General features: G+C 54.4%; 1 non-coding gene across 1 annotated transcript; it reads right to left on the bottom strand.

The window, feature by feature from the left end:
- Positions 1-3079: 3079 nt before the first annotated feature.
- On the bottom strand, positions 3080-3242 carry LOC142821392 (U1 spliceosomal RNA). Its single transcript, XR_012898166.1, has one exon. It is a non-coding gene; the product is annotated as a U1 spliceosomal RNA (small nuclear RNA).
- Positions 3243-8667: the final 5425 nt, after the last annotated feature.

An 8667-nucleotide genomic window follows, 5' to 3' on the forward strand; every position in this document is an offset into this window, starting at 1 on the left:
AGGCTTCTGGGTACACGTCTGGCTCTGTCAATCTGTCTCCTCACTTCCTCGTGTGGGTATCGCAGTTTACAGAATGCTTGTTGAAGGTCTTGTAGGTGTAGGTCTCTGTCTGAGGGGTTGGAGCATATGCGGTTGTACCTCAGTGCTTGGCTGTAAACAATGGATCGTGTGGTGTGTCCGGGATGGAAACTGGAGGCATGCAGGTAAGTATAGCGGTCGGTAGGTTTTCTGTATAGGGTGGTATTGATATGACCGTCACTTATTTGTATCGTGGTGTCCAGGAAATGGACCTCCCGTGTAGATTGGTCCATGCTGAGGTTGATGGTGGGGTGGAAGCTGTTGAAATCATGGTGAAATTCTTCCAGAGTCTCCTTCCCATGGGTCCAGATGATGAAGATGTCATCGATGTAGCGTAGGTAGAGAAGGGGTGTAAGTGGACGAGAGCTGAGGAAGCGTTGTTCCAGGTCAGCCATAAAAATGTTGGCGTATTGTGGGGCCATGCGGGTGCCCATAGCAGTGCCACTGGTCTGGAGGTATATGTTGTCACCAAATCTGAAATAGTTGTGTGTGAGGATAAATTCACAGAGTTCAGCCACCAGTTGTGCTGTGGCATCATCAGGAATACTGTTCCTGACAGCTTGTACTCCATCTGCATGTGGGATGTTTGTGTAGAGAGCCTCTACATCCATGGTGGCTAGGATGGTGTTTTCTGGAAGATCACCTATGCATTGTAGTTTTCTCAGGAAATCCGTAGTGTCACGAAGGTAACTGGGAGTGCTGGTGGCGTAGGGTCTGAGCAGAGAGTCCACATAGCCAGACAGTCCTTCAGTAAGAGTGCCAATGCCCGAGATGATGGGGCATCCGGGATTTCCAGGTTTGTGGATCTTGGGTAATAGATAGAACAACCCTGGTCGGGGCTCTAAAGGTGTGTCGATTTGTTCCTGTGTTTGTTTGGGGAGTGTCCTGAGCAGATGGTGCAGTTTCTTAGTATATTCTTACCCCTGCTAAGTAGAGCGTAATACCATTTTACCGTATTTAACTCTATTTGAGCTTTTCAAGAATATTTCCCGGGGAGCCAGATTTCCAGCCCATGACATTAGTGTAGCTCCAATGACGATAATGGGCGGAACCATCCAATGGAATCAGTTGTCCATAGCTCCAGTGGAATCAACGGGACCAGATTCCCAGCTGGCGTGAATCAATCTCTCTCCTTTGGGGCCAATGGGGCCAGATTTCCAGCCAGCACAAACCAGGGCAGTTTAGTCCTACAGGCTGGGAATCTAGGACACTGTGCTTAGCGCTGTAACTAGCTCTGGCCCCTCAGTGCGGGGCCACGTGTGTTACTGTTGTTGTTATAGTCACGTGACTCCTGTAGCATTTTGAGGCCACAGCCAGAGCTCAGGCCTCCGTGATCCCAGCGGCCACAGACACCCGCCGGGCAATGAACCCTGTACTGTGCAAATCCCGGCCGGAGAGGAGACGATCCGGCCCAGTGTTTGCCGGTCACTCATGAGGGAACATTTCTCCCCAGGCTCACACGTTGCATTTTGCTGGCCCCATGTGGCCACGGGCGGCGCTTCCCCGTTATTGCGTGTTGGAGGGAGTCTTGTCCCTTGTGAGACAAAATATTCCTTTGGGGGCCGATCTAGATTGTGAACGTCTCGTTCTGGGGATTTGTGTCAATCCAGGAAAAACCTCCCTCTGCCCCCGCCCCTGTTCTCTGTCTGTCCCTTTGTCCGCGTGTCTGTCCCCGCTGCCATCTGGCCAGATCGCAGCGCAGAGCCGGCCCTCCCGGGCAGCTCAGGAACCAGGTTTAGCGGCCCCTGCCGGAGCTCGGAGGAGATGCTTGGTCCATAGAACGCGCCCCAGGCAAACCCCGCTCGGTGTCTCGGGGCGTGCAGGCACCTTTCCCAGCTGGGTCTGAATTCAGAGCGCGGCCCCAGGCCTCGCCCCGGATGGGAACAGGTCCGGCCCAGCTGCCGGCAGTGACTCCAGCGGGAAGGATTGTCCTGGCTTATTTCAAGCCCATCTCCAGCGCTGCGTCACCCTGGCCACCTGCCAGCACAGACCGGGCAAGTAACGTCCCCAGAGAAGAACCGAGCTGGAGCGAGACTCACGCTGGGTCTGGGGCTCACTGGCCGGCAGCAGAGCAGCCCCGGGGGGGGGGCAGGTAGACCCCAAAGAAGGAGCCGCTGACCATGGCGACGCAGGGTAAGAAGTGGGCGGGGGCAGCAGGAAGGGGGGTCTGTCGGTCTCAGGCTCTAAGGAGCAGGCTGGAGCTGCTGGAGGTGCAGGGTCTGGTTTGGTTGGTTCTGTGTGGGGAGGTGAGTGTCTCACGTACACAGGACAAGGGGTGTGAGAGCGTGTGGCACTGAGCTGTTGGCCGCCACGCCGAGATGTGCCCCTCTGGCCAAAACGTTTGGCCCCTGCTGGCGTAGAGAAAGGCGCAGGGCTCTGCCATGGGCTGGGCCAGCCTCGCCTCAGTAGCGCAGACAGGATCTAGATGGGGTGGGGAATAAAACGGCAGCAGTTCGCCAGGGTGAGCCACTGCGGGGCCGACGCCTCTCTATTTTCCCGGCATCTCCGCTGTGATCCTCCGGACTCGCTGTGGCGCAGGTAAATACGGAAGCATGGGGACCCGCCAGTACCTAACCCTGGCAGAGCGGATCCGGCCCGCGGCCCAGTGTTTACCCACCCCCGCGCAAGAACGAGCAAAAGCCAAGCTGCTCCCAAAGGTGAGTGGGGGTGGAGAGCGCGCCGGTTGAATCAGAACTTCCCAGGGAGCAGGAATGACACGTGGTTTTAATCAGACTATTCTCCTACCCGACAAGAGAAAAATGAAAAGACGGAAACGAGCAAAAAACCCAGTTCAGTGGGGAAAATAAAGGAAACTCCCCGAACGGAATTTCAAAAGCGATGAAGACATAAGTCCAAGTAACAAACAGAGCCCCGCTCTAGATACTCTACTACCAGCGCTCTTTAAATAATACAATCTATCTACGCAAAGCGAGCCAAAACCGCAGCTCTTACCTTTACCCTGTACTTCTAAAGAAAATCAACTTTTTTTCACTACTGAAGTCAGGGGAGAGCGCGCACGCAGTCCCCCACTACCACAAATTGTACAGTCAAGTTTCCCCATTCGGAGAAATTGCAGGAGTCAGCGCATCCTCAGTGCAATGGATGGGCCTCATCCTGGGAAAATCACCTTCCTGATCGTGATATTTCCCCTGCCAGGTAAGTATACATTCCTGTCCACAAGCCCCGCTGGCCCTCAAGCGCCCCGAACTCTCACATCACGGTGGGACCCGCCTTCCACCTTGAAACAACCCCGCCGACACCGCTTCCTACTGCCGCAAGCTGCTGCGGCTCCAACTTGGGACCTCACCCGGAGTCGCACTCGCCACAATCGGGCCCCTGCTCGTCACCCCGCTCCCGCTCCCACAATGCGCCGCGCGGACACATCTGAATACTCACACGGCTCCGGATAGGTCCCGCCCCGGGCTACCTGTGCTCAGCACCCTGCCCCGTCAAGCCAGACCCGGCTCTGCAGCCGATGCCCACGTGCTGCTCGTGAGGGCGGGAATCGTGGAGTCAAGTCAGAGACACCGACTAACATCCCAGCCTTTGGTGTCAGGCACAGACACCGATTTGCTGCTAGAAGCGGGGGATTGTGGGCGACAAACTCTCCGAGTATCAGGCTGGCGGGTGGGTGAAAACTGCCGCTCGCTGCCACGATTGCGTTAGAAATGTGGCTGCGAAGTGCTATGTTCCTAGACGCCCAAGGCCCGTAGATACAGAGCGCCCCGCACATCCCGTCTGATTGTAGCCCCTCTGACAACTGCCCCTGGACTGACCGTGTCTGCGCGTTTCTCTCTCCAGCTCCCTCCGCCCCACGGGCACTGGCACAGAGCGCAGGGCAGAAGGGACCGCTCTCATCACTCAGCGTGACTTCCTGCAGAGCGCAGGCCGCGGGGATTCTGACTCCCGGCCGGGGGTGGATCCAAGGGAGCTGGGAGCGCAGGAGCAACGTGGGAACGAATCCCACCAACCACGTTTTGCGACACCACCCTCTACAGAAAACCCACTGACTCATACAGTTACCTACATGCTTCCAGCTCCCATCCAGAACACACCATACTATCCATCATCTATAGCCAAGCCCTTCCATACAACCGCATCTGCTCTAATCCCACAGACAGAGAGCAGAAACTTCAGGATCTCTACCAAGCATTTATAAACCTCAACTACCCACCCGGAGAAATAAAAAAGCAAATTGAAAGAGCCAGACGAATACCTAGCAACCATCTACTACAAGACAGACCCAAGAAAACCAACAATAGAACACCACTTGTCATCACCTACAGCTCCCAACTTAAACCTGTCCAACACATTATCAATAGATTACAGCCTATACTGGAACAGGACACTAAACTCCAAGAAGCTCTGGGAGACAGACCCATAGTCTCCTATAGACAACCACCTAACCTCAAGATGATTCTTACCAACAACCACAGGACATACCACACTAATACCAACCCTGGTACTTTCCGTTGCAACAAACCCCGCTGCCAGCTTTGTCCACATATTCATTCTGCTGATACCATTATTGGACCTAACCAAGTGAGTTATAAGATCAAGAACACATATTCCTGCGCCTCCAGAAATATAATCTATGCTATCGTGTGCCGGAAGTGTCCGTCTGCTATGTACATTGGACAAACGTCTCAGACACTTCGCCAAAGAATCAATGCCCACAAAACAGACATTAGACAGGATCACAAAGAAAAAACAGTTCCTTGTCATTTCAACCAGAAAGGACACTGTCTCAATGACCTGCTAACCTGCATCCTACTTCAGAAGACATTCAAATCTGCACTTGAAAGGGAATCCTCTGAACTGGCATTCATGCTAAAATTCGACACTCTCCGCAGGGGAATTAACAAAGACCCCAGCTATCTCACCCATTACAAAGATAGCTTCCCCAGTTATCACCTCTAATACTATTAACTCACAGACATCTACCCTTCCCCACCTCTAATATCATTAACTCACTGGCATTCACCTTCCTCCCCCCCCCCCCCCCACATCCCCCTTCTGTTCTGAAATGTGATTTGTCCTTTTCATATGTGTTCATTTTTTTAAATTGTATCCTTTGGTATATATGGCTGTGACTATTTTCTTCCACTATTTGATCTGAGGAAGTGGGTCTGGCCCACGAAAGCTCATCATCTAATAAACCATCTTGTTAGTCTTTAAAGTGCTACATTGTCCTGCATTTTGTTTCAGCTACCCCAGACTAACAGGGCTACATTTCTATCACTGTTTTGCTTCAGTGAAAGTGCCCGATCTGCAATGCGAGCCGAGCCGTGGGAACAGGGCTCCCGCCCCCACGGGACTGGCAGAGGCAGCCAGCGAGGTCTGCCCCGCAGGCCCTGGGGAAGCAAAGGGGGGAACGTTGCTTGGTAATGAAAAGATTTAAAATCTCCCCGCGGGTTTGGATTTCACCCACCGAAACTCGTTCCCGTTCTGTGCCCAGCGTCCGGCTGTTTGTGTCTCTGCTGCCCCCGCGTGGCGGCCGCGGGTTCTGCAGCCTGGGTTTTTGCAGGGGCATCAATAGGTTTCGTGTCGCGGTGTATCTAGCACAGTAATAGCGGGCGGTGTCCTCGGGCTTCAGGCTGGTCAATTGCAGGTGCAGCAGGTTGTTGGGGTTGTTCCTGGAGATGGTGAATCGGCCCCTAACTGCATCAGAGTAGAACGTGCCGCTCCCACTGCCGCTGCTAATAGCAGACACCCACTCCAGCCTCATCCCGGGAGCCTGCCGGAGCCAGTCCATCCCGTAGCTGCTGAAGGTGAAGCCGGAGGCTTTGCAGGAGAGGCGCAGAGAGTCTCCGGGCTTCTTCACATCCCCTCCGGACTCCACCAGCTGCACCTGGGACCGTGCACCTGGGAACAAAGAGGCGAAACAAACATTAGTGTCAACATAACAGACACCAATTATTGGTCCTCCTCTCCAGCTAGAAAGTACCTGCCGCCACGCACACTAAATAGATCCAAAATTTCATTTTCCTGGTTGCTGAGGGGCAGAGCTGACTGGTACCTGCATAGACAGCGGGGGCTGCGGGGTGTCTCTCCGGGTGCAGCCTAGGAAAACAAAGACACTGATTTAAACAGGCACCTGTGACCGCTGTTTGCATAGTCCCCTCCTTATCAGAGACACTAACGCCTTCCCTTAATTAGCCGAGTCACTGCCATGGAGTCTCCGGCCAAAGGAGTCTCCTTCCCCCTCCATGCGTGTTTGTGCAGCGCGGGGGACCCGAAGGGCTCTTACAGCGCTGAGAGGAGAAGGAGAAATGACGTCACTTAGCTCGCCATTCATAGCTAGGAGTTGCCTGGGAACCAATTTCATTGGTACTAGCGGGGATTGGCTCAGGCTTTTTTGCGCGAGAAATCCCTGCCAACCATCCTAGCTCCTGCATAAGAGGGCTTCCATCTGATAAAAAGGAGCGTATTGCGTGTGCAAGAAGCCCTCTCTTACCATGTCCTACTGTAAATTTCCTTGTTCAAGAGTGGGAGGGCAGTGTGGACGCTCTGTAGATTCTTGCACAAGAATGGCTGTACTTGTGCAAGAAGCCAGGAGTGTAGACAGAGCCTTAGAGGGGTGCCATGGTGTGACGTAGTGGGGGATACCTTGCTGTTTGCTATGTTGGGCAGAGGGTTGTGAGTGACCTCTGCTGGCTATAGCATGGCCCAGCAGGGCAGGGGATGAGTCATTATGCAAAGAGGGTCTCTCAACCTGTCTGACCAGCTACCCCCCAGGGAGAGAAACAAAGGAAGGTGGAATGCTGCCCCTGGCTGGGGGGGCAGGGATGGAAGAGACTGAGTTAGTTTCTGTCTGGGAAGCAGGGGAGAAGGAGCTAGGGAGGGGGCTGGGATTGTAGGGCCCAGCCACCCCCCATCTCAAGGGGGGGGGGCACTGAGGCCTCTTAGCCCCAGTTCCAGTAACCAGATGACATCTGTGCTATGCTGTATCCTGGAGAAGCAATAAACTACCTCTATTCTACTGGCTGGAGAAGTCTGTCCGTGCCATTACTGGGGTGCAGGAGACGGGAAAACCCCAACACGCCATCACACATGGCCATGGGACACAGCTGGTACAGTGTGAAGGCGAGAGAGCAAAGCCAGACTCTCTCCCTTTGATGCCAGGTGTGAAAGCCCCCATGGCAGCAAGGTGGGCTGGGCCATGACATGTGAATGACCTTTACTGACGAGCAATATGTTTAATGAATGGTGTAGCAGCATCCTGCAGTCTAACAGAAGAGCACCTTGTGTGAGCCCAGCAGCACTATTCTATCCAGGGGGGCTATTCAGGACTAGGGATGTTAACCAACAGTCATTTACTAGTTGTTAGTAAATGTACTGGATTTGTCCATAGGCACGTCCACCCCAGAGGGGCTCTTGTACATTTCAAAGGAGGAATATAGGACTCCATGTGCAGCTGCGGTCAGTGGAAATCCCAGTGAATCCAAGTTCCATGAGGTTGCTAGCACTGAAATGCACAGTGGAAATGGATGCACCCCTGTGGAGCCCCGAGTCAGCAGACTTCCTGCTGGCCCCAGATTGCATGTGGCATGTCAGCTTTGAAACCAGAGGACTCAGAGCTGGGGAAATCCACTAGACATTTTAAGTGACAAGAGTTCAGTGGAAATGCTGCAGGGAGCTCCGGGCTGGCGTTGCAGCTTTGAAGTACCCTCTGTGACGTAGTGGGGGGGAACTTGCTGGTTTCTATGGGTCTGTGGTAACCCCACTGGCTGCTGCCGGTACCACAGCCCAGAAGGACAGGGATTGGGTCATTATGCAAAGGGATCTCTCAACCAGTCTGACCAGCTGACCCCCATGGAGAGGAATAAAGGAAGGTGAATGCTGCCCTGGCTGGGGGGGGGGGGGGGGGGGGCAGGGCTGGAGGAAAGTGAGTTAGTTTCTGTCTGGGAGGATGGAGGAAGCAGCCTCAGCAACAGGCTGGGGAGTTTAGAAGCCGAGACCCCTGCCCCATATCAAGGGGGGCTGAGGCATCCTAGGCCTGTCCTGTAACCTGATGACATCTGTGCTGTATACTGGAGAGGCAATAAACTCCCTCTGTTCTACCGGCTGGCAGAGTCTGTTCGTGCCATTTCGGGGGTGCAGGAGACGGGGGACCCCCAACGCGCGGTCACACCCTCCCTCCCTTTCCTGCCTCTACATGGTAGAGACAGAAAAGGAGGGAGGGGGAGGGTATGAACTAGTCCACTAGTCCTTAACATCCCTATTTAGGACACGAAAGAGTTAATTGTGTTTCCTGTCCTGATTGGCCTTCGCTCTCCTGCGCCCCAGGCCGGGCTGTTCTGCGCGTGTCTCTGCTGCCCCCGTGCGGCAGACGCGGGACGTTCTGCAGCTCTGGTTTGGGTACGAGCAGCCGCAGGGTTCCTGTCGCTGTGTCTCTCGCACAGTAATAGCGGGCGGTGTCCTCGGGCTTCAGGCCGGTCATTTGCAGGTGCAGCAGGTTGCTGGGATTGTCCCTGGAAATGGTGAACCGCCCTTGAACAGCCGGGGAATACCCCTGGGCCGATCCATCTCCTGTAATATCAGCCACCCACTCCAGACCCTTCCCTGGAGCCTGCCGGACCCAGTCCA

The sequence above is a fragment of the Pelodiscus sinensis genome, chromosome 30 (assembly GCF_049634645.1).
Source record: "Pelodiscus sinensis isolate JC-2024 chromosome 30, ASM4963464v1, whole genome shotgun sequence".
NCBI classification, from domain to species: Eukaryota; Metazoa; Chordata; order Testudines; family Trionychidae; genus Pelodiscus; species Pelodiscus sinensis.